Here is a 26,961-nt window from a genome sequence, read left to right on the forward strand (position 1 = left end):
TACCAAACTGCATGCCTGCTTCCGTAGAAGCTTCAGTTCTTCAGAGCCAGGCAATTTCTTAAAGCTCTGTCTCTGGGCAAGCTTTCCAAATGTGATGAAAAGTTTTGGAGAAGATGACACTGTAGTGACCACAGACCCAAATCCAGTTTGCTGCCACCAAGCACTTACTTTTCTCTTTCCCTGGAGCGTGTTGTTTAAGAGAATTAAGATTTTAAAGACCTGTTGTGTATATTGTGCCTTTGAAATTCCCACCTTAGTTTTTCTGTGCCTTAACTCCCTGCAATTAAAATGGGGCACTAAATCTAATGCAGAGGATACTCTGAGAACAAGAAAAAATTAAGACTTTGGGGTGCTCAGAAATTATTGTAGTGAGAACCAATAAAGTCCCTGAAAGAGTTAAAAGTTGTAGAGCCAAAAATTATGTCTATTTTAGAGCTTTTAAGTTTTATCCAGCTGTAATTAACTGAATCCATAACATTATTGTTTTCTGTCACAGCTTAAAATTGAGATTTTACTCTGTTGCAGAGAATAGTACTGTTCCTCCTTCAGTTTACTTTATTTATATGCATATAAAACCTGCTTTCTGGATGTTTCTCTGTTAACCCTTCAAGGATCAGGTGCCTCCACGTTAACCTGCGAACCCAATTACTTTGTCCTTCAGTTATCTTCCCCAGTGGTGGGATTCCCACACACCAGTGATTTGATCTCAAATCCCTCCTTTCTAAAAACGGGGGAGAGAGCTGAGACTGCAATTTTAGGTCTGAGTAGGGGTACAGCTTATCAAGCTAGAGTAGCTTCCAGTAGGTGCAAAGACTATGACACTGAGCAGTGCTGGCATGTCTGTCACGGACAAGATGACACTTTCATTTGATAAGCACTAACCTCAGCTATTCTTGTCAGTGGTAGAAAAGGCTGCACTGAAACCTCGTCTGAGCCCTGTCTCAAATAAACAACGGATGCTTTTAAGAGAGCTCCAAGTTCTTAGTAGGATTTTCCTCACAGCTTTCTGCAAGGGTGCTTCTTTTAGCCAATTTTATTGAGTAAGTGCTCAGATCAAGTTTCATTTTCTTGTTGTGAAAGCATCAAAACCACTGAAGTTTTTTTTTCATGTAGATTGTTTTCTCTTCATTGTTAAATGCATACAATAGTATCTGTTCAATATGCTCTCAATCACAAACTGTCCTAAGGCTGTAAGGCTGAAGTATACAGGGGTGTCATTTAGCTAAGGAAATGACTAAAAACAAGAGAGCTGTGATTAGCAAATTTAAATTTGAGTGTGCAGTATATGACTTCCTGCCCTTGCCCGCCATTATTCCATGCTGATCTCATATTGTAGGCCTTGAGTTTACTTAGTTCTGCATGGGGGATATAAAGGGAGTTGCTTCATTTGGCAGGAAGAAACACTTAGAGGAGGCAGGATTACTAAAATCCAGATTTGGCCCAAAACATGAATGTGCCTAAGTCAAGGAACAAACAACTTTAAGTTTGGTTGTGCTTAAGTAACTTGCTGGGAACGGCCAGTGAGTTGAGCCTCAGAACTGGATGGATGGGAGTGACCCTGCTGATCTACAGGGGAAACATTTCTCCAGGGAGTTAGGGGTAGATGTAGTGGCACAGTAGCCTGGGTTTATCTAGTCCCTTGATGCTGCCTGCTCCCTGGCAGAAGGAACCTTTCTGTATCAGCTAAATACTTCTAGATAAAGCACAGGCCTCAGGGGGTGGCCAGCATCCTTGGTGGCACAGATAAAGACAAAGTCCTAGGCAAAGGGGCTAAAAATGGCTTTCTCTGTGTCCACCCTTTACATGGGAATCAAAAAAAAAAACCCTTGACCATTCTGCATGTTACGACAGTGCCATTGGCATGCACATGTTACCTGTATGTGCATTGAGGGCTTTTCTGTCACTGATCATGCCGTGAGAGATGTGACATAACTGTATGTTAGAGCCAGCAGCATTCAGAAGAGTCTGAGTCTGCTTAGAGAGTTTTGGTGTTGAAACACTGCATTTTGAACAAGGTCTGTACCAACTTCAGCAGTGAATCAGTTGAGCCTCTCCCAGTCCCGCTCTGGAGTTAGCTGTGATCAAAGTGCCTGCAACTGCTAGCAGGATAGGGGACACAAGAGTGAACGAGGAGGAATGGAATAAGAATAGGATAGGGGCATCATGGAGAGATGACAAATAAAAGGCCTTATTCTTGGGACTATAAGCAAGATACAGTGCCCTGTCACCTTGCCTCTGCAATTAAAGATTTTTCTTTGCTCTTTCTACAGCACCTGGAAGCTTTTACATTCCTGCCTCCCTGTCAGCCCTCCCGTCTCACAACGTTTTCAAACACATGGGAGATGATTTTCCCATCAATTGCTCCTGATCTCGGCCCTGAGTCATGGACCACTCTAAGTGTGATGAAGGACATCCCTGATTTGTGGCACTGTGGCAGCAAGACAGCCTTGGTGTAGACCTGAAAGAACATGAGTCTGGCTGTAGAATTGGACCCTTAAAACCAATTAATTTCTTTGAAGGTAATGGCATTACCCAGTGTGCACCCGCTTTATGTCTGAAAAGTGCCACAGACTCTCACAGATCCACAGTCTGTGTGTTGCCCTGAATTGTTGGGGTTTTCATATATATAATGATGATTTTTATTTACTGTGGCAGAGGGGAACGAATGAGAATCTGCCACGACTTGAATAGAAGCAATTCCACACCTGTCCCTTTAAATGCACATTTGCGGCTGGCTGCCTTTTATTGTCCTCCCTCCTCTGGGGCTGCAGGGGAGTGTGTGTAGAAGGATTTCCCAGCCTAGTGGGTGACCCCTCATCTTACTCTTCCAAGCAGCGGCTTCCCTCCCCTCCTTTCTTTCCAATATTTATTGGAAGCACGTGCTAAGGAATCTGTGAGCTTGCAATGCTAATGAGTGGTGGCACAGAGCAGAGAGGGGCACCAGATGCAAAGGGACAGGCACGTTTCCTAATGAGGGAGTCCCGAGACCCATCTGTTGAGTCTCGTGGGCCCTCAATGAAGTTAGCTGCGCAAGGTTGCCAGAGGAGGTTTTTTTTTTCTCTAATGCTTTTAGTTCTCAACAAGTGCAATCCTGTATAAAGCAGCGTGTCATGGGGTTAGGCTTTGTTGTTACTAGCAGATAATGTGACTTTGAAAAGAACGCCCCCACCCCAGCTGAAAGGAGGATAACCCTCCTCTATCCCCTTCCCATCCTCCTTGCTCAGATCAATAACAGGTCCCTAGGCACAAAGCCTGCATTCTTTTATTCTCAAATTAGAGCAGCTGCGGCAGCAACACCACAGCTCATTGGAAACCTATTAGCTTTTGAAAGACTTAATCCAGTTTGAAAATAACTAGTGTTTCTCAATCCTTCACGCACTCACTCCCGCAAGAGGCAATATTCTTAGGCTGCATTGAGAGTGGACTGGGCTTATTATTATAATTACCTGCACCTCTCTCGGTGTCCCAAAGGGGCAACAAAGAAGGCAAAATGTCAGTTTCCCAGCTTCACACGGCCTGAGAACATCGGATTTACTCTGCCATATCACACCCTATCACTGAGCTATGCCGCCTACCGTCCTGCCTTCAATAGTGAACGATAGCTAGCGATTCACTCTCCAATTTCATAGTTTCTAAGGCCAGAAGGGACTATTATGATAATCTATTTGACCTCCTTCACAACGCAGACGTTAGAATTTTATCCTAGGTGGGATAAAAGCTGGGAGCAGCTGGATTCTTTGATGCTGCTCTGCCGGGCAACAATGTAACCGTGGGGTTTTTTGGGGGGTACTTTTTCCTGTAAGGAGAATTTACTCTTTTCAAGCAGACTGAACACAGGACTTTGCAAATGGGAACATTGTGCATGCTCAACAAATGCCTTGCTTTGGAGTTAGGGGAGCTGATTTTAGGTAGAAAGGGATTGCTCACCCATCTTGGTTTCTAGTTTAGCTTTTGTATCTAATCACACCTTTACTGTGCATCTCCCTGCAGCTACCTTGTGAGCTAGTTACTCCCATTTTAAAGGTGAGGATCTGAACTTCAGCAATTGCTATTCCCTTCAGAGACATTTAGGCCACAAATGCCTTTGTGAAGACCGTAGCAGTGAGGAAACAAAGTTCTTCACTTCCTTAATCTCGTGGCCCAAGTCAAATCAGGGAGCTTGTTTTCTCATTTCTCTTGAGTCCCAGCCTAGTGTGTTTGCTGGGACATCTTTCTCTACTCAATCTTTTCCTGTACCATGCCAGTCCTAAACCTTTCCTGTAAGTGCTGCCAATTGCTATAGGTAATGACAGTACAGATATTTTGCCAGCAGTAGCTGGGGTAGGACCACCAACTGACTTCCTGAAGACCACCAAACAGCAACAGCTTTTGATTTCTACTGACCTGGACCAGATTCACTGTGGTGACCTAGAGCTAAGGGGCTCAGTATCTCATTACTAATCCCTTGAGCTAGCCAATTCCTTCTCCCAAGTCAATGTTTTCTGAAGTGTTAAAAGACTTTCCTGCCTGCCTGCCTGCCCGTTAAATCCTGCTCCTCAGTCCGTGTCCTTGGATCAGCCTAATCACTGAAGTGGATCAGTTTCAAGTCTTAACGATGCAAGCTGTGGTACTGACAACGCAGAAGATGGCAGGCAGCGCAGCTGAGGCACTGTGTCGCAGGCAGTGGGACAGACACTGCTCTTAGGGATCTGCTTTGGGGTAACCTCCATGTGCTGATTTTGTAATGCATTGCCAGCTGGGACATGTGTTTCCTGCTTTTAGCTTATTTATCTGAGATTTACAGTTTGTACATGTTTCTAGATACTCTAAATCTAGAAAAAAGAAACCAGGTGTTTCCCTGGATCACCCACTGGTGTTACTAATTGGGTGCCTCAGGTATTAACTCTCCTCTGTGATATTTTAATTGTCTCACTTTCTGAGATGGGCAACCTGGCTTCGCAGAGTGAACCACACAGAGCTCCACCACTGTATTCTAATGAATCGTTGTTATTAAAGTCTTACATTTTAAAGCTACAGAGAAATGTATTTCATAGAATCACAGAATCATAGAATACCAGGTTGGAAGGGATGTCAAGGATCATCTAGTCCAACCTTTCAAGGTAAAAATATAGTTTAAACGATACGGTCCAGCACCCTGTCAAGCCGAGTCTTAAAACTGTCCAATGTAGGGGAATCCACCACTTCCCTTGGGAGATTATTCCAATGTCTAATTGTCCTCATGGTGAAAAAGTTTCTTCTGGAGTCCAGTCAGAATCTCCCCAGGAGGAACTTGTATCCTTTACCCCTTGTCTTTTCCATGTGACTCCTTGTAAAAAGGGAGTCTCCCTCTTCTTGGTAGCCACCCTTTAGTGCGTACAGAAAACCACTATGTTTTACATTAGAATCTGCAATAGCTTCATCCACACACGCTTAGCAGGAAACAGCTTCCATTTTCTTAATTTTAGATTGGATACAGAGCAGCTTAGAAGTTCAGATCTTCTATAGATGTGTCTCCTTTCCCAGCAAAACTTCATAATTCATACAGGCTGACAAGGGTAGGCATACACATTGCTCCATATATTTGCCTTCTTTTTTTTTCACCTCATATATATCTGTATGAAAAAGGGGAGCTATTCTTAGGCATTTCAGTTACTCATCCTTGATAACTGCTTTCTTAATATTTACTCTGGTGAAGTGGGCATAGCTGTGTTTTCATGCGGAATGTTTTTCTTCTGGCAAAGTAGGGACACTGTTTCCCCCACTACTTATGTAGCTCTACATGTGGTGGTGTCTGTGTGGACGCATGAGGTTGAATATAAATTTCCCTCCTCAGTTTTTTCTTAAAACAAAAAATTATTCATAGAGAGCATATCTGCCTTTGACCGCATACAGTAGACCAGGCTGTAGATGGAAAGAGCATAAATCTCCAAGCTTCTGCCCTTGCTCTCACAGAAGGAGCTGGGTGTTTGCTGAGGATACTAACTGCACTTGCCCTTACTTTCAGTCAGTGAATCAGGATACTCTAGTTCTAGGCTATCTCATTAAGAATATTCTCACAATAGTTAATTAGCCTCCAGAATCATAGGGGGTTGCTCCTTTCCAATACTGATGATGTCAGTTAATGCTCTGTTACCATGTGAAACTAAGTTCTTGATGTGGAGCTTGACATGAAGGCCCTTGTGTAGTAAAGACACAGAAGCAAAATCTAACCATGTTCCTTCCTCTTGGTAGCGCTTTGTTTATCTGAATTGTTTCCCAAGTTAACTCCTGTGGCCTAACCCCAGAGAAGAGAAGATCTAATCTCTAATTATCCTCTGGGACTATTCCTGCAAGGTCCTTGAAAAATATATCCTGTTTCCCAGTCAAAGAGTCATTCCAAGGATGTGTCCTGTCTTCTCTTCTCATTTGAAGATTGTTTACCTGTTATTTATGAACCATGTTTTGTCTATGGACTATTCCTAGTGTGGTGGCATTGTGATACCTATTAGAGAAGAAGGAAGGATTAAAATGGCTCAAACTTTGCATTCAACATCACATATTGTATGCAGAAGGATTTACAGTCATATTAAAAATGTACCACAGCACAGCCAACCCTTGGAGGCAGCAGGAAGACAGATTGAGTCTGTAATAGAGAAATATTGAGAGAATTCATAATCACCTGTTCTGATGACGTTTTAGAGCAGCATGGCATATGTTGTTGGGTGTCAGATGTGGAACAAAATATTGACCATTTCAGGATGGTGCTAAAATAAAAGCAATACAAGGATCAAATTATGCGTGAGTGAAAATATTCAAACTCAGCTGTAGCAAACAGAATGCTCTCATTTATGCCAGCTAGGATTACAGTTTGTCAATTTTATTAGAGTATGAAGAGGTCACTTATTGTTTCAAAGAGTTTTTTCCTGAAAGGAAGGCAACCAGCGCTGAAGAGCTGAAAGCACTGAGCTGTGCTCACTTGGAGTAAAAATAGGTATTTTGGGCCAGCAGAGCTTCAAAATAAGCAAATTCTCAAACCAAACAGTTTTCCTTTTGGTAGCCGAAAAGGAAACCGCACATCCAGGAGGAATGTAGATCAAAGCAAACTGCAAATGATGCAGAAACACATAAAATAACAAACAAGGCTGGTGGGAAGAGGGGAGCTTTTGTAAGTAGATAGGTCTGTTCATATTACACTGAAACCAAATGCAAGATTGCTAAAGAAGATACTTGAGAGGGGCATATAAGGCTATAGATTTTTCTCCTCAAAGGATTTTTTCCAGCCTGTTTTTGCATGTCCCTTGTATTTGCAAAGTGACATATAAGGGATGTACTCAGCACCAGATCTCACTGATACCAACCTCTGCCTTTCACCACTCTACCTTATCTCTTACTTTCCTTCTCTCGCTAGCTTCCCTGAGCCTCCCTCTGCCTAAGTCTGTGGCAAAACACGTTTGTTTTACTGCTTGCCCACAATGCTGTTAAAACACATCATCAAGTCGTCTTCCATAACTAAACTTTCAGTATTTAGGTAGTTTAACTTTCATACTTTCAGAACAGAACAATTCTGAATGTATATACAGGTATTAGCTGGTTAAATTGGAATGTATTTGTTTAATGTGTTAGACATGAGAGTACAAATCTACCTCAGAACTGGTTTTAATAGAAAATATAAAGTTATTGCTAAATACTTTTAACCTCATTGTTTTACTTATGTTTCAGTAAATACATTGCTGCAATAATCAACGCTTGTAAAAATGGAATTGATGGGGATTTGGCAATTGTGGCAGTCAAGACTCTCTTTAGCTTAGTGGCTTGACCAGTCCCTTCTTGAATGCATCTTCATGAAGTGATGGGCATATAATTCCTGAACTCCTCAGAGTTCTGACTCACAAAATTCTTGATACAAGAGGAAGGACCTTGCAGAAGGGAGAAGGGTCCTTTGTCCAACAGCCATGAAGAGACTGGGATTTCTGGGATAGCTGTGTTCCCTCCTGCAGACCTCTCCCTGTCTCTTTTGTCCTACTGTCTCCTTCCATGTGCCTCTCCAGCTGAAGAAGCTGCATGTGTGGCTCCTACCTCACCTTTGGTAGGAAACAACTCTTTTCTTGTGTAATTTATTTCACAAGTGAGAAGGCAACACTTCTTTATGAACTCCGTTTCTTTACATAGAACTGAATGTGTCTCTTACCTCTCACCCCCAACTTTTCCTTCTGCAGCCACATACCGTCTGGAAGCACCATGGTCCATACTGCCTAAGGCTGGAGGAGAGTGGGTTCCCCAGGGCTCCACAGGTGTGAGGACAGGACACAAGCTGGATTGACGCTGTCCTGGTAGTTGGAAAGATTCTATTTCCTTCCTTTTTTTCTCCTCCCCCCTGCAATGAGCAGCCCCTTTGCTCTCTGCTTTCCAGAGCAGCCTGCTGTCAGGAATGACAGGCCCCACTGCACCCGTCCTGTACAGGTCATAGGATATGTGTTGTACCTTCGTATCTTCCCCATGGCTGTGCACAAAAAGGTGCCTGCTCTTTGTGTGAAGAGCAGGTTACTGTAGAAACGCTACTCTTCTGGAGACTGTCACTGGGATAGCTAAGGGGTAGGTGGAAAACAATGCTTGTCCACTGTACCAATAAAGGCTTGTTTGCACCAGACGATTTCCTCTAGCAAATTTTTATTTCTCTAGGATTATGGAATTTTTTGCCAGCTCTTTGAACTTTTTTTTTTTTAACATGGCCACTTTTAGCCTGAATGGAGACTAGTGAAAGTCTGAGCTGTATATCCAGGGAAGCTCATCTCTATGTGAGCAGTGGACCAGGCAATAGGCTCCATGTATCAGATTGTTAGACAAAGGGTCAGCCTGCAGCAAAAGGGATGTTTGTACTGTGGCCAGAGTAAGCTTCCTTAAAAATAATAGCCAAGGGTAAACACTATCAAATCACAAGAAAGATGCTTGTAAAAACAATGTCAGTCAGATTGCTAACCTGTTAAGAAGGGAAATAAGACTTGACAGTTCACTCTGCTGTGATTCTAAGCATGAAGTTTCCCTTAGAAAGGGTGCTTATGATCCTCTGTAGGCAGGGTGAGTGCACTGCCGTCATTGACAGCAAGTGATTGGGAAGACTTGCTGTACAGAAGTTTGTGCATGGCTTGGTTTTAGGTTGTTTCAACCTATCCACATCAAGTGAAAGAATGCAAATCTGTCAGACCTGAACTGGCAAAATAAATGCAGCATTCTAAAAAGAGTATGTCCATACAGTGACTTCTCTTTTTCTACTCAAATGTGGTCTTTATTTTTATGACTTCAGGTTACAAAAACGGTGGGAGGTTTTGTTGAAAGAGGATTATCCCCAACCCAAGCTAGCTTTGCTAAGGGAAACTTGCTGCTAGAGGAGGATTTTTGCAAAATTTATTCCCAAGGTGATGCCTTCCAAGTACAGAAGAAGTTTACGTTTGTGACTTCTTTTGTTCTTGGCAGATATATGGCCAGCAGATTTGAAATTTAGTCAGCACTCTGCATCTAGCTTCTACCTGGGTAATCCTGGTCACCAGAGGAGAAGATGTTGGACTTGCAGAGTTTTGGGAGGAAGTTCATTGGTGAGAGAAAGGTTGAGGAGACCTTGATGAAAGGCATGGAGTTAGACCAGCCCTAGAGCAGGCTGGGCAACTTCTGAGTAATTTTATACAGAGTATTTCAAAGTTGCTAGAAAATCTCTCATTGAGTCCAGGAGTTTTCATACTGTCCCACTGTGTTCAGCTGGACTCAGATATGCGGAAAGTCATACTGGAATTTTTTTTGAGGACAACAAATTGCTTGGTGAAGGCCTTGTACAGAGGTGAAGAGTGAAAGACCAATTCCTGTGAGACAGCTTCCAGTATGATTGTGATGGCTATGCTTAGCACTGATACCTGGTATCAGAGATCAATTATATTAAGCAGGACACAATCCCTAGTCCATAAAACTGAGTTTAAGTAGTTGGGACAGAAAAATGGTATAGGGACATGAAGTGAATTAAAGTGGGTAGGAAAGCCTGCTTAGGAATAAGCACTTAGCCCAGACAAAACCGACCCAGGCAGGAAATGAAATATGTAGTTTAACATGAAACTGAAGACATCAATTATCTGAGGTTCTTTTGCTGAAGTACCTTGCTGTGTGCCCCATGGATTGACTACAAGGCTAGTCTTTCATTCTGATGACTCAACCAGTGTTGATAAACATAGCTTGAAAACTGATCTAAGAGGACGTGTGGGGTTTTTATTTTGCATGTTTTTCATCAGGACATAGCTTTCTAAAACATGATTAAATATTTGATAACTTTGACCGCAATTAAAAATCACTAGTCTATAAATCAATGTTTTTCAAAAATAAATAAACAGTTGCCTCCAAACTTCCAGGAGCCCAAATTAAACATTAGAAACGTCTGCTTTTACATAACCATTAATATTGCTATTGCTTTTATTAAAGTGTGGTTCCTTCACAGTATCTCTTACGCTTACGTATGTTAGCACAAGAATTGTATTCTTGTTCTAAATAGTCATTGGCTTTTTGTCAACAAAAAGCTATAATCAGAATAATTTTCATATAAGCAACACTTTCACAATGAAAGCCCTGGATTCAATAGATTTCTAACAACTCTGAGCTTGAAAGGGACTATTTTTAAAAAAGGAAAATGCTATTAATATCACTGTATTATAGAGAAGTCAGTTACATAAGAAGGAAAGCAATAGAGAAGCACAAACACTGTCGTACTAGGTATGATGTCCAGTGTGATAACATTTGTTGGTATTGGTCAGTACAAAAGGCAAAGAAATTAGAAAGAAACTAATTATTTGCCTAAAGGAAAAAAATATCCTGAGCTTTTAGTTAGTAGTTTGTATCAGAAACACAGGGCTTGATAACCATTTTGTTGTATCTTGTCATAAATAACACTAATTCATTTTGAAATGCAGCATTTTTGGTTTTCCAGTTGTTCTTCTGGCAGAGAGTTCCACAGATTAATTATTCACTTTGAGGCTTTTCTTAAATCACTTTTAAATATTATCTTTCTACTCCATTGGCAGAACCTTCTTTCTTTTCTTATGAGAGAGGCTGAAGAGGACATGACTCACTTTCTGTATGTTTGATCTGTTACGTAAAACTCTCGTCTCATTTTCATTTAACAATGATAATCCTAGTGTTTTCAGCCTATTTTTTTCCAGATATTTCTTTAAGCTTCTAGGCACTTCAGTTGCCAATCTCTGGACCACTCTTGTTTCTGTTTTCTCCTTTCTGTGGATACAGTATTTCAGACAAGGATCTTATGTAGTGACACTATTGGAATAGGAAAGTAATCACATTTATACTAAATGTCCATATATTATAAACAACCGTCTAGACAAGATTTTACAACACTTATCCAAGAGTCTTAGTTTTTCGGTTTTAGAGTATCAAAGTAGAAGTATAATCAATTCTGTTGATAAGAAAACGATGGCTTGGCTAAGCCAGGTAGGCATGCTGTGCTGCTACTACTTAATGATTACAGCTGAGTGAAAATAAAAGTACTTAAATTACAGGAGAGCTGCAGCACTGAGCATGACTTTTCAGACTAAGCATAATCTTTCATATTGCAGCTGGAGGTAAATTGATAGTGACTCATAGCATGGTGGTACTGAAAATCTGTTAGTTCAGGGCCTGTGGTCTTCTACACGATGATCACATTACAATTTTAATGTTTCCTGTACATTTGGGTATCTTTAATTCTGGAGTATGCGTTTTAGGAAGGCTTGCACTCACCGTATTTCAGAGTGTCTTGCTGCTGACACTGAACATTAGTCAATGTGAATGGCTCATTTCAAGTGATCTTGGTCTGTGGTGAAAAGAACAGGAAAAAGTCCAGTACACACAGAACAACTGGCTTTTGTTTCCTGTGTCAAAGCTGTAAAACCATAAAGGGAATGAAAGCTGAAATCAAGGGAAATAGAAGTAAAGGAATGGGAAGGCAAAAGGAGAATCAACATTTGAGGGTTATTCTGTATGAAATAGAGGTCTGGGTTCCGGCAATGGGGGAAAGTCATGAGTCATTCTTCCAAAAGTTTGCTTGATGCAAGAACCCCTTTATTTAAGTCTGGATTTGAGGTGCTTGGAGGTGGAGAGTTTATTTATCGGTGAGAATTCACCAAGTCCTTCAGTCCCTCTCAAGGGAAGCCTGATTCATCAAAGCCGAAAAGGAGCCTTACACGATGATAAATATACCCTTAGACTGCTAGCTGGAAGCTAGGGTCATCCCTTGTAAGATGCAGGAAAAGCTTTCTTAAACTTTAGTCTTAAAAAAAAATGCTTTCAGTGTTCTTGGTGGAGACTTCCCCCTCATTGAAAGCTCCTGCTTCCGTGAAAAATCTTTGGTCTTTTAGAATATTTTAAAACAGATACTCTTAGGAAATGCTGTTGCTTTGGGGCATCTGGCTTGTAATCAGTCAGTCCTTTCAGAGTCGAACTCTTCTGTCATGACACCGACCCAGAGCATGCCTAGTGTGGTCCTGGGAGCCATGTGCCTTATATGTCCACTGCAACTTGCAGGAGGTCAAGTAGGGGGAAGCCAAAAGATTTGTGCAAATGGCGGAGCCAAGCAGAAGGTCAGGGATGGCATTTTGTGGCCATGGGAAAGAGACAGCTCTTTCTTCTGGGTCGGGATGAGTCTCCATCAGTGACGAGTCTCAAAGGATCATGGGGCTTCCATGGCTGGCACCCAGTGTTCTTAATTTTGTGGTGAATAAGAGGCCTGAAAGCACATAATTTAATCCGCCTGAAGATAATTGTTGAAAATAAATCATTCTCTTGTTTAAAGAATAAATATTCAGCAAGTTTCAAGAGAGCCTACAGCACTGCTGATTTTAATCATTACTCTACATTGGGAAGTGTCTGTAGTGCTTAGTGTTTCCAAACCAGCAGTGCTGCTATTAAAAAGTCAGACCCGGATTTAGAAGCTCTTACAATTCAAACAAAACTTTTGGGGGCATTCCTGAATTCACAGCTGAAAGGGGAGAGGCCTGATGAGCAGGGACCCCATGGTTCTCTCCAGGTCTAACTAACCAGTAAACCACACTGCCATTTGGTGCCTCATTTTCCATGTCTGAACTTTGAGTTCTGTGGCCAGTGCTCTGTAGCCCATTGCCATTCTGGAGGGGACAAATGCTTCAGGAGGCATGGGTATTTATTTTTTTTTTGGTGTTGACGGGCTGTTGCTGGAATATGGGTTGCGTATGACAGGAAATGTGCTGTGGTCTGTCGGACTGTACCACAGAGTGCGATTCCAGTCAATGGTGGGTGATATTTATCAGACTGCCCTGTGGTCATCCAGTGGGTTCCCCAGGGCTCTGCTGGGGAGTTTCTTGTTCAATAGCATGTCCTGCTTTGGTTGAAATTTTTCAGGGTTTGGCTGGTCCACAAGGGATTTTTTTGGGGTGTGAAAAGGATTGGTTTGGGTGAGATGCATTCTAGCAAAGTAGAAATTACACTGGTCAGCTGAGGTCTGGAGAACCATGCTTCACTAAACCTCCCTGTCCTTCATTTGGGAGCTACACTGTGACAGAGGTGGTTCATTACAGAGGCAGGATGTGGGCTGTAATGCCTAGCTAAGGTGTTCCATGACCAGCCATGGGTGAGGTTGGGTTTGGATAGACTAGAGCTTCTTTTGAGGCCTGATTGTTCAATTAGCACTTGGCAATTCAGTTGCTCCTATGACAGTGCTCTGGATACCCTGGGTGGTTAGCTAAAAAGCATTGTTCTGCTAATTTATGATCCTTTTCTTAAGTTAAATAGCAGAGATTTTAGGCCCCATAGTTTAGAAATTATGAATCCATGATGGATTGCAGGCAGGTTCCTGCTGCTTACCCATTTTCTTCCTGACCACTGGTTGGACACCAGAGAAATTTGGTGATCTTGATATTTTCCCATGTTTTTGTTCATTTCTCCCTTTTCTTGGAGAGCCCTTGGGAATCTTGTTTCTGGGGCTTTCTGGGAGGAATGGACACTACTCTGATCTTTTCTACTGCAAACATCCCATTTCTCCCTGTCCTCCAAACGGTGAAGTACTTGCTGCTCTACGGAACATGATCGTAGTGTTAAAAAATAAATTCATAGAGCTTTTGGCACAGCACCATTTGAGTAATTTTAAGTGGCTGGGAATTAATTCACTGTGCCATTTAAGCTACTTTGAAGAAGAGATCTAGCTACGTTTTTTTTATTGTATTTTGTATGAAATCTGTAGGGTTATTGGAACCAGATATATTAACTTTGTGCTAGGCTGATGCATAACAGTTAAAAATTTGTCCCCTGGCATATGGAATTGAAAGCTGAGGGTTTTCTCAGACACAAATGCCACCCAGCTCCCTCAATTCTAGGTATCTAGACCCCTAGTACGTTACTATGTGTAATAGATATGAAACCACTGGGTCCCAGGGCTATTTCTGTCAGGTTATCCATTGTAAAGGTCTTAGAACTTGCTTTTGTCTAAAGCAAAATGTTCGTCACATGTTATTAGAAGGGATCTTACTGTGGAGTAAATCAGGAGTAACCAGAAGCATTTAAAACATTGTCAAATATCACAGAATCATAGAACAGTTTGGGTTGGAAGGGACCTTTAAAGGTCATCTAGTCCAACCACGCTGCAGTGAGCAGGGATACCTTCAACTGCTCAGAGCCCTGTCCAACCTGACCTGGAATGTTTCCAGGTATGGTGCAGCTACTGCCTCTCTGGGCAGCTCGTGCCAGTGTTTCACCACCCTCATTGTAAAAAATGTCTTCCTTATATCTAGTCTAAATCTACCCTCTTTCAGTTTATATGCAAGTGTAGGATACATTTATCTCCAAAAGTGGTGCTGGTGTAAACAGTATGTCAGGAACCATTCTATCGTGTCTGAGTTACAATAATATACATAAATCATAGGAGTATCGTATGTCATAAGCACAAGCTTTCACACGCAACCATTCTTACAAATTTTCATTTGCAGAAAATCCTGGGAGCCGTTGTCTTTGTTCAAAGTTAAAATAATGTAATCTATTTACGGTATTTTTAAATCAGCCTTGAAAGAATAAATTGTGGAAGAAACAGCACCAAAGCAGAAGTGTGGTGTTTCCAGCTATCTTTAGAGGGAGGTCTGTTCTACAATACATTTCAGGTGACAAAACACAAATATGATGCACAGTGCCAAAGGAAAAGAAAGAATAGCCCCTCTGCTGCTGGGAATAAAAGACTACTATAGTAATGTGATTATGGTAATGGTCAACAAGTCATCGTCTTGGGCTTTTGTTCACTGTAATTAACTTCTTGGAATGGCACAGTCGCTTTCTCTGTGCTCATCAGATGGCCCTGCTTTTGTGTCTGCAGTCTGTTATTTCTCCTGCAGGGACTGCAAGCCTCCAAGTGCATTACTAAATGAATTCATTGCTGGAACAAAGATTCGGTAGTAGAATAGAGATTGATATCTTTTGTTGTCAGACATTCAATACCATATAGCAATCCAATTACTTAAGCTGTTTCTATCAGTCTTATTACGGCTCACTATTGAGGCATGCTTTAAAGCTGGATAATTCTGTCTTGCAAGAATGTAGTGGAACAGATTAGAGCTTTAATGAGAAGGCTTTCTGTGGGCTAGGGCACTTCCATTGTATGTGTTGGGATTGAGGAATCATACCTAGGCAAAGGCCTGGAGTCATTGTTGCAAAGATTGATCAAAGGGAAGCCTGAAATCTGTACAATTGCTTGAAGAAATTTTATGGGTTATAAAAAAAAATAAAATAAAACCTGGCAAGGTTTCTGTCTGTTATTGCCTATCTGATGAGAATCTGTAGTACACTGGGAAAAGGAAATTGCTTATTGGAATTCAGATTGTGGAATGGATATCTCATTTTGTGTTTGAACTTTTCCTCCACTGTGCTATAGGTCAAATTCTGTGCTTAGCTGTAGCATTTTAGGAATGCTGGCAGCATAAGTTCAACACAGACTTATTCCACATACAACTACCCAAGGTAGATGTTTGGAGAGGAGGGTTTCTAGTGCACAAACACACAGCAGGAAAGAAGACTTCAGTAATTGCATATGAAGGAGGAAAGACTAGACTAGCAAGTCAGCCTTCCTACGTTTGCATCCTTGCTTATGCTCTCTGTAGCACAAAGCAGGTGTAGATTGAGTCTCAGGACAGCAGAAAGCTGGAATCAGCAAGACCCCAAAATTGAGGCTGTAGAAGTGGAAAATAGTTATTTTTCTGTATGGAACACCACCCCGCCCCCCCCCCCCCCCCCTAATATAAATATAAAGAAATTATTTACTTGGCAAATATTTTGGGGGGAGTTTGTATATGTAGACCACAACTAAGTTTATTGTGGCAAACACAAGCAGCAGAGATTTGGGAGATGCCAGACTAAGTTGGTATGCCCAGCAAGACAATTTGACTGCTTCTGGAATGTATGATCTCTGATGGAGTTTTAAAACATGATAAAACTCTCCAGCTCTTTTCTAGGCCTCAGCAGAAACATCTGTGCTTTAACTCAACACATTGTGAACAGAAGCATCTAGGAATTACTAAGGTTGAAGTAAATTGGAAACACAGATTAGAGTGCTTTTGTATAGAATATATACAGCTTGGTGTCATTCGTGAAAATATCTAAACTCATCTGAAATTCTGCCTCTCTAGATCGCTGTCCTTAAATAACTGAGGGTACGTTTTATTTTTTGGTATGATAAATGTGCCAAAGCAAACACTCTTGGTGTAAGTGGCAAAGCTATGTAATTTCTGCAGGGCAACACTGATTTCCAAGAATTTGACCATATGGCCTATTTTTTCTTAGATGCAAAGAAACGTGTACAATTTATAATTTCATTATAATAAGCCTGATTTTCCATTTCTTATAATTGTTTTATACTATTAACAACTAAATATTTCCTCATCAGGAATGAAGTTCCAAAGTATTACAATGCACATGTATTGTACGACTGTAATAATTTGAAAGTATTATTTAGAAGAACAGCAATTATAAAACCATTTTCCAAAGGAAATTGTATTACAGTTAGGGTAAGGATGTGAGGCTGTGAACTTAAGGCTGAAGAACACCTGAAAGTTTATCTGTGCATGTAGATTTGCTTTCAGAAAGTGTTTGCATTCCTGTTTATGTACCACAATCACTGCTTTTCTTCAGTGATAAAAGTATGACCCAGTTCTGGGCAGAAGCTAAACTTTGTTTTGTATCCTCAATTGCCTGATGTGGATTGAAGTTAATGTTTCATGAGGCAAAGGACAGCACCTGTTCATTCCAGGAACTGTTACTGCTAAGATATTTGTTTTGGGTCAGAGTTAAGGTGATTTTGTGCTGAATTATCAGTTTCTTTCTCACTCAGGAGTGTGAGGGGCCGTTAAAGATTTAGGGTGGACTGACCTTTATTCTGTGCATTGTTGACTTGTAACAAGTGATGTCTACAGTAACTGCTTGCTTGTAATTTATTTACTCTATTTAAGAGTGAGGGGTTTGGACTTGGGATCTTCCAAGGGGAGCTTTTTATGTGCAGTTTCATTTATTTTGTCTAAATACATTGAAACTTCCAGGCCAGATACTCAGCTGGTGTAAGTCAGCTTAGTTGCATTGACGTCAGTGGAGCGGCGCCAGCAGCAGATCTGACCCACTTCTTTAATCTGATCACTTGTCCATCCCATTTATTTCGGATTACATCAGAGTGAGCAGAGCCTTATTTCATTCACCATAATCTTGATATAGGTACAACCTTGCAAGTTTTGGCAGAGGACTATCATCACTGAGAAACATGTAAAAAGCAAAAGTAGCATCCAGTCCTCTGCCATGCAAAAATTGCTTGGAGCCAAGCGATCTGACAGACCCAGCTTTACTTAATATGAGGCTGTGTAACATATGAAATTCCAACTTGCTCGTAATAAATTCTTTTAGTTTCACGAAAAACATTAAGCTAGCACAGCATTGTATGTGGTCTAAATATCTGCTATGTAATTACTAATATTCATTCAGTGTTCAGGATACTCTGTGCCACTACAGCAAGCTGTGAGTCTTCAGAAACTTCAGCGTCCCAGCTGTCATGGCTGTGCTGGTACCCACCTTAGAAATTTCCAAGGGAATTCAGGTTTAAGTTTGCAGTCACACCTTGGCTCAAGAACCACTAACTTGTTCCTTCATTTTTTCCTGTTTTTTACTGTGATTTGCCCCTGAGTCTGTTCCCTGCCGTTGTCCTCTCAGATCAGTATTGGATGGTTAGACTGAGCATTATCTTCATATTGCACACTACTCTCCCAACAGATCCTGTATCTGATCTCTTCGACTGCTTGAGTGAGCACGTTTGAAGGTTCAGGGCTTTTTTTTTTTTTGTTGAGGGAGAATGGAGGTGCCAATACACAGCTGAAGAACTCATTTTTTCCCCTTAATCTGAACTGGTGATTGAACTGACTCTTGGCTCTTCTGCTTATTCTCAAACAATAATCTTATTCAAATATCCTTGTAGCTTCCAGGGGCGCTTTCCCAGGAGTGTAAAATATCATGTGTTTGGGCTTTCTGAGTTTTGTGTACTCAGAGAAGTTGCTTGCCCCTGAAAGTTTACATCAAAAGTCTTCATTTGTTTCTGTCCCATAACCTTGCAGTAATGTACACTCTTAAGAAGACATAGGAACAGGTTTTTTACCACAGCAGTTACTTTCTCTTGATACTGCTACACAATATTTCTCTCTAGTTTATCTACCTCAATGCTTAGTTTACATTTCCTTAGTAAAGAGAAGAGTTTTGCCTTTTTGTGGGCTGTTTTCTATGATTGTCACTAATATTGACAAGGTAGCATAAATATTGCTTTTTCTGGGATCAAACTGTCTTGCACGTTTGTGTCCAACTTGAATGAAAAAATCCATTTTCTCAGCAGTCAGTTGATCCTCTGGAGCATTATCTAATGTCCTACAACCTTTTCGGAGCTAGTCATGCAGTGACCATTGACTTTATGCTGGACTTTCTCCAGTGCCTGCCTTCAAGAGTTTGCAAATGCCAAAATGATATGAGCCATTGCAGTTCTGGTATCTCTTTCCAAATACCAGATGTTGTCTCGGCTTCTCTTATTCATAAACTATGTCTTGTTTTTGTGGACCCTGATATTTTTTGCCTTGGGTCTCATTCTCTGTATATTGTCTCTCATATCTGACAGAACTGCCCCTGATCCCCATGTTTCAGTTTAGATGCAGTGGCTTCCTTTTCTTGGCAAGTTCTAGTTGAGTTATTCCTAATTCTTCTAACAATATTTATCTTTTTTCCTCCTACACTATAATATCAGCCTGACCCTCCTACCAGCTTGCGTTTTGAGCTATCAATTAGTAACAGAATTTTTCCATCTTTTTTTCTGCGCTCAGCATAGCACGCCTGTACTTTTAATAGTGTGCCTCCCCTGCCTGAGTTAACTAAACTATATAAATCATCTATGGCTTCAGAATCAGCCATTACCTGAAAGGACACCATGTTTCTGTTGGATAGGAAGGAAAGTTACTGCTTAAATGTCTCTTATCTCTACTCTGTCTTTGACTTGGTGGGATTTTTAAGTTCTTCTTTCTTCCACACAGAATATTGTCTTTGTTCACTTTATTCCTATTACTTTGCAGTTTTCAGAAGTTGCTGCAAACAAACGGAAACAGCATTCTGCCTAACCAACAGCCTCCTTTACTCCTAATAGCAACATCACTTAATGCTGGAGCCCGATTTGCTAATGAGAGTCTGACTGACAGATATCGGAGCCTATTGAAAGCACAACTTCCATGAGCCTCAGATGCGCACATAAACTCTGAGGGTAGGCATATGCATTATGGTGTATGATTTGCTTTTTTTCCTTAGAAACCAGGGTAAGTGACCTGTGCCTAAACATGAAGAACCCAGAGTAGTACCTCAAATCTTTTCTTCTGCCCTGTACCATTACTCATTACATTGCAGAAGAAATATGAAGCCCCATTCATCTCCCTTACATCTCTCCTCTACAAGCTCTTCTCTTCCCTGTGTTCATCGGTGCAGTCTCCACTGTGTCCAGAGAAGCCAAGTTGAAGGGCAAGTTTCCTCTTAGAGATAGTATCATTGCAAATGTAGAAGGGGAAACCCATTTTACCAAGAAACCCTAAATGTACTGGTAAACTTTGGTGAGCCCACAGAAAGCAAGATGAAAAAACACAGTTGTGAAGGTCAGGTTCAAGGTGTTCTGTTCTGACAGAAGGCCATACAATTGTTTGTTGAGCATATGCTTAGGAGCTTTGCTGGATGAAGGCCTTATTATGTCTGAGTAAATTAAATAAACCAAGAAAGCACAAAAATAAATTAATTTTTACAATATGCTTGAGAGAAAAGCAAGCAGGTAGCTTTTCTCTTAAGAAAAAAATGAGACAGAAAAATGAAACAAGTAACTTGGCTTTTGGGAGCAAGCAGCAAAGCAGACCCAAAATTTGAAAGATTTTTGTTCTGGGTTTTGTCTACTCCACTGACATTTTACTTTTTAAAAGTTTTTCATAGGATGTTGTGCTTATTTTCTTTATTTTTGTGATTACTTTCATAAACAGAAAGCAGTAAAGTCATAGTGAAGCTAGTCCCAAGTTGGGACGATACTGAGTTCAAAAGATACAGCAGAAATTTAGTGAAGATGCAAATATATCTGCATCTCATCAAAAGTTACTCTTTCACTTACCAGGGAAACATAATTAAATTAATGGATTTTAGATGAGAAGGAAACTCAAGACTATCTAATATGACCATATGTATTTTGCATGCCATAGAATTCCGCTCAGTTATCTCTGCAAAACTATTTCCTGCCAGATAGTGGGCCAGATCGCACCTCTGCTAACTTTAACTACTTTGGTTTCAAAGTAATAACACTCTCCAAAGATGTAGCCTGTCCTGGCTGTTGTAGGTTTACTGTATAAAGACCTAATGATTCCGAAGTCCATGAGACCTGAAATGAGTGATATATCTATGTACTCTTTTTGTAATCCCACAATCGGAGATATTGCTCAAGATGGGAATGAAAGGAGGCAAAGGAAAATCAATGTTTAACTTGGAAATACTTGTCAGTTAACAAGTCACAAGGAAGTGAATGCCTTTAACACCTAAGCTAGTCGAAGTAGGAATTAATGTATACTTTTTTGGAGGGGGGAGTATTCAAAAAACAAGTGAGCCCAGACAAAAAAATCCTCCTCAAAAGTCCTTTTGAGCTTTGTTACCATTGCATTTCCTAAGTTCAAGAATATTCTCTAAATGTATTTGAACACATCTGTTCTATAGGAGGCTACCATCCAGACTCTGACAACACTTATATACACCCTGAAATCCATCCTTCTTATGGACAACATGTAATTGTGTGCATAAACACCTTTTCTGAATGGGGATGCTTTCCTGAACTGGGGATATAGCTTGTGTGCTTCAACTGTTTTAAGGGAGCTCTATTTTCTGGCGTCTTGCTGCTTTTCTTCTTTTTTCCTTTCAAAAACACATCTGCTTTAACGTCCCCTTGAGTTCAAAAGTATATTTACATTCTCACAAGCTCTTAGTTTTTAAGACATGGAATTTCTTATACAAGGAAATCTGCTGGAAATCTGTAAGAGATCTGGGTACAATAAATAGGATATCTACTTCACCCTCTAGTTCTGTGTCTCAGGTCTTTGTCATATTGAGAAAGTGTAAACATCTTAATCCCTCTGAGGGAGGGGTCTCAGGTATTTCCTTATTGATCGGTACTGTAAAGCGTTGATCTCTAAGAGGGACATTGATCTGTCTTGTCTAGAGTAGCTGAAAGGACTATATGCATAGAATTTTCTCAGTAGTGCTATAAAATAACACATCTTGGCGAGTGAAGCCAGCCTGTTAATGTATGGATTTTCTGCCTTGAGTGATTTTCTAAAATCAATACCTCATTAAAAAGAAAAAAAGCCCAACTCTCACAATTCATATCCATGCAAATAACAGACCAACTTCAGCAACAGTATCCAACTGAGTTATAACACTGGGTGAGGAGGATGGTGTGTTGTTTGCTCAGATGACCTAATTGCAGTTTCATTTTTGCTTGGTCTTTCTTGAAAAACACTGTTTTAACAACGTTATCCATTCATTAATTCTTAAGAGTAATTCTCTGTTGGCAGAATGGTTAAACAGTTACTAAAAATAAGGTCTGCTGGTGAATCCTTTAAAAATATGACCATATCCCCAGCAAGTAACTCATTTTCAGCTAAGAATGCAAGCGTAAATCTTTTCAAAATCACGATCTTTAGAAATCCTTTATGTGTACTTTAATTCCTCAAAAGAAGGGTCAGATAACTTAGAAAGGGAGGAAGCTTTCCATCCTAAGTGTGTAAAGCATTGCAGTCTTTAATTTATTGACTGGATTGATCTGACTTTTAAAAGACTCTCCAACTTGGCATCAGTATTCTCTTTATCTCAGATGCAATGAATCTGTCCTTCTTCCCTGTGTGTAAGTACTTAACAGCTGTTAACTTAAGAGGACAGGCCTTCCTGGATCCGTAACTATTGTACTTCAAGGTACATTCGGATTAAAGCTTTCTTTTTCTTCTGCTCAGTTCTCAGGTTGCTGCACTACATGCTCTATTTGACATTCTTAGCGGCTTGGAAAGCGTGTCAGATGTTTTTCAGAGCATTAGTTCTTTTTTCAGGGTGACTTTTCTTGCACCTAGACGTATTAATTTAAATTTTTTTTTCAAGTGGAGCAGCAGGATTTAGAATGCTCCATGGGGTGCTGAAGAAGGAAAGCTTTTCCTTAGGATACATGTCAGCAGCACGGCTTCAAGGAGTGTGTTCCCATTTTGCTTTCTACTTAGCATTACTTTAACAGGTGTCTCAGAACGCCTTTGCATATGGCACTATCAGTGTATGTGAGCTGGGAATAAAAAGAGAAGGCAGGAGGGATGGGAAAGGGAGGGAGCTGTGGAAGATGAACTGGTTCCAAAGGGCACTCTCAAGCAAAAGGTGGCAAAAGAATAAAATTAGATAGATTTAACTTTAGTGTGAGAAAGAGCAAACCTTGCATGTCAGCAGACTCTCATACGGTTTAATAAATTGCTGGAAAGTTAGGAGAATGGGACATGCCCTCTCTAGAATAGTCTCTGGAAGGTCTGAGGGAATCCTGAGACCAGTAATAAATTTCTCGATCTCAAATGAAAAATGCAGCCAGTAGTATGGCCAAGCATTCTTGAATGACTGTGTACTGGATTCCTAGCCATCTGAGGCCAATGGAAGAACTGACAGAGCAGAAATAGTCCAGCCAAGGGATTAAAATCAGAAACTACCCTGTTAGTTTTGTGAAAAACCAACCAAACAAACCAACCAAAAAAACCACGAGGAGCTGTTCCAGGAGCAGCAGAAGCTCAGTTTCCTAAGCAACCATATCCTCTGTCTCCCATGCACCTTCATGAGATTCTCGGATCCTTCCCAGAACCTCTCATGACCAGAAGGGCAAAAGGCAGCTTCTGCTGCATCGGCTGTGGAGCTCCACATGCACTGATTCGAAGGCTGGAAATAAGCTGATTTGTGCTGATTGGACAAGTAACCATTGATCTCACACCTTCAAGGTGTGACCAGTAGGAACATGATTATCTCCAAATCTTTCACTTCTCCCGTGATAGCTTGCATTGAAATGTGCTGGTGGGTTTGAAAATTATTAGGGGGGGGGACATGAACAGACAGTCAGCACGACTGCATAAGCTTCATTTTGTTAGAAAATCAAGTGGAAATGTTTGTATAGTTTATATACAACACAATATAGTTTGTGTCTGTCATATTGCCTTGAAAGTTGTTGTTGTAATATATGTTCCATTGCTGTGCTTCATCTAATCTAGAGTTTCTAAAAATACTGCTTTGGACCTTTGTGATTTGTTTCCATGCATCTCATAGGAACGTAGGACTGGAAGGGGTGTCCTGGGTCATTGTGTCCAGGCTCCTGCCGAGGTATATGACCTGTAAAATTTGAAAGAGAAAAGTACTGTATAATAAACTTCTGGTTGGTACAGTGGGAAAGTTAATGACACAAATGAAACCTTCCGTGTGGCCTTTACAAAGTTGGAGGTCACAGCATGAGGCAGCCCCCTTCCAAATCTTGGGCCATTAGCTTATCTTCTGCAGTAACTGCAAAGGATGAATGTCAGAGGACGAATTAATTTTCCACTTTACAACACAGGAGTACGAAGTATTCATGTTTTCTTCAGAAAGTCCTGGGGAAAAGGTTGACAGATTTTTTTCCTGTGTAAAAGGAGTTTTAAAATGTTAAACATGATTACACGGAGGAAATTATTTGATCCTGGAATAGGAGAGACATCCCATAGCTTTTAAATGTGCTTGAATGACAATAAGGCATATTCAACATTCTGTACCATTTTCCTAAACAAAACAAGAATCCAGAAGTCCCTCCATGGAATGAAACAGTAGGTAAAAGAAGGATGGCGGTTTCTTGTATACAGGACACGTGGGAACAATAGTATCAGATAATTTCTGAAGCTATATTATAGTGCTAGAAAGAGAACCTGATATAAAATTAAATCCCATAAATGCCTGTTTCAGAATCTGTGCTGTTTGCCTTAAGACTTTAGCTGTGCATTGATTTTCGGTATTAAATACGCTGCTTTAGTATATGTGGATACGTGCAGATTGTTAAGGACACTTTTAGAACATTTACATTCCAGAATATCTAGATTGTTTCAAATCATGGTGATTAAATGCCCTCTATATAGAGTTATAAAAGATGCAGTTGTTTAGAAAAAGGTACAGCCTGACAGGAGGAGTAGAAGGACAATAGTTTATTTGACAGCTTCCAGAAAATAAACAGAAAACAAAACATTTTGAAAATCTCAGGTTTGCAATATTTAAACTGTGTTCAAAAGTAGAAAGTTCCTTTTTGAATTGTTTTGAATAATTTCCCTTTTTGAAAGTAGTCCATACGTAATTAAAGCATTTACATTTGAAATGTTTTGTATGGAGTAGCTTTAGCATGAATTGGAAAAAACACTGACTGACTTCAGTGCTTCATTTGGCTTGATTTGGCTGTGTTGCAATTTTACACCTCTTTGCCCTTATATCAGAGCTTGATCCAGTGAGATAGGGACACTTTCAGCTCATCTAGCAAAACGCTTGAGGTTGTGAGTAGTTTTAAGCACTTGAACAAACTCTTTGGCTTTGGTTTCACTGTTTGTATCCTAGAACATGAAGTGTACACTTAAATACCTCCAGACCTGAGCTCTGAGCATAGGTATGACTGACAGTGATAAACTGAGCCTTATGCCACCTTCACACAGATGCAGAACTGAAGTCTGCAGTGAACCACATTCTGTGGGTAGTCCATGAAATCATAATAAGATGGAAGTTGCAGCTTTGTTTCAGAAAAGCCCACTTGCTATAAAAAATTACATACTTTAGTGGAATTAGGCAGTTTAAAAAAGTCATTCCAGGGTCTGAATCATTAAACTTTGGACCTTTAAAGGTATTTAACTGTTAAACTCCTGATTGAATGAAAACCTATTTCTGGAATGTTGTAGTTACTTCTGTTTTAAGGTGTTCAGAAAAACCCTAGTCTTTTAAACACTATGCTAATGCTTTCAGTATGTTAATTTTTAACAAACAGGTTTCCTTTATGAAAAGCATATTTTCTGACCAACAGAATTTGATAGTGTTTTGCATTAAAACTTTGAAGACTGCTAAATTTGCCATTGCTGCTAAGTTTGCTCAGTCAGGTTCAGCCTTTAGAAAAAGTCTCCTCACTAGAGAGGGAGAAAAGATTATTAAAAATCTGTCACCCGATGGAGGGACCCAGACTGCTTTCCATTACCAGGTTGTCCTCATTGCTCTCCATTGCAATGGCGTTAAGCAAGTGTGACTCATTTGTATGACTCTGGCTTTCATGCTGCTTTGGGAAACCAGTGCACCAGCTGGCTTTGGGCTTAGTGGTTTGCTGTAAGCCTCACCAGGACCCATTTCTAAGCCCACCTTATCCTTTACTCATCTAATCTTATGTCTAATCTTAAATTTCAAATATTATAACATGGTCAGCATTCAGTGACTGATGACCCCAGCCTGTCACTGCTCCTCTTTGTCCAGCGACCAGCAGCTAAATCCCTTTCCCCAGGTGCCTATGCAGTACCAGGGCTTTGTCACTGTAGCTGAGCAGGCATGTTGAGATTTTTCCCCCAGTTTTTATTTGGGTAAGTATATTATCTCCCATACTTCTGCCAGATCAAGCTCAACGTTGTCTTTGCACAAAATATGGCCCAGTCCTGCTTGCTTCCTTCACTTCACTGTTGAATTTAGTTCACTTGGGTGGAACTAGTAAAAAGGCTGAAGCCAGTTGGCCAAGTCCTGTTTTCGGTTACCATGACATAAACTAAACTGACTCTGCTGAAGTCAATAGAGAAAACCCAGAATGAATAGATTTTATTGTCTTCTGTGGTAAGTGCAAAAGCAACTAAAAATTCTTTTTACCATTAGGTATTACAATGCCATATAAAAGCGCTTACATTATGCATCATCAGCTTTTGAAGAAACCGAGTCCCAGAAGTGTGCCCATGGTCCCGTAGTGTGTCAGATCTACAACTGAAAAGTCTTCTTCCCCTACCAGGTGCCTTCACCTATAGGGTTCTATTGCTTTGTGAAGGAAATACTTGTATAAAGAAGGAACTGAAGAAGTATTTGTGTGTATACATCACACTGAAAGGGGAGGGAATTCCTACTGAAGTTTTTTCATCTGCATTTAAGAAACTTAAAAATTATTATAAATAGCAACAGAGCATCACCTTCAGTTTTATCCTGATGTTCTATAAGCACAATAATTGACAGCCCTATCCCTCAAATAGTGTTTAATACAGGCAATATATTGAGGGAAAAAAGCATATTCGCTTGAAGTTCTTTACTGTATTTACAATATGGCTTTCCCATGTTTATTTTAGGGTCATTTGGGAAAAAGCTTTAACTCCAAAAAAATGAATGCATTGCTATTCTGGGAGTTAGATTGTC

The sequence above is a fragment of the Leptosomus discolor genome, chromosome 2 (assembly GCF_034619465.1).
Source record: "Leptosomus discolor isolate bLepDis1 chromosome 2, bLepDis1.hap2, whole genome shotgun sequence".
NCBI lineage: Eukaryota > Metazoa > Chordata > Aves > Leptosomiformes > Leptosomidae > Leptosomus > Leptosomus discolor.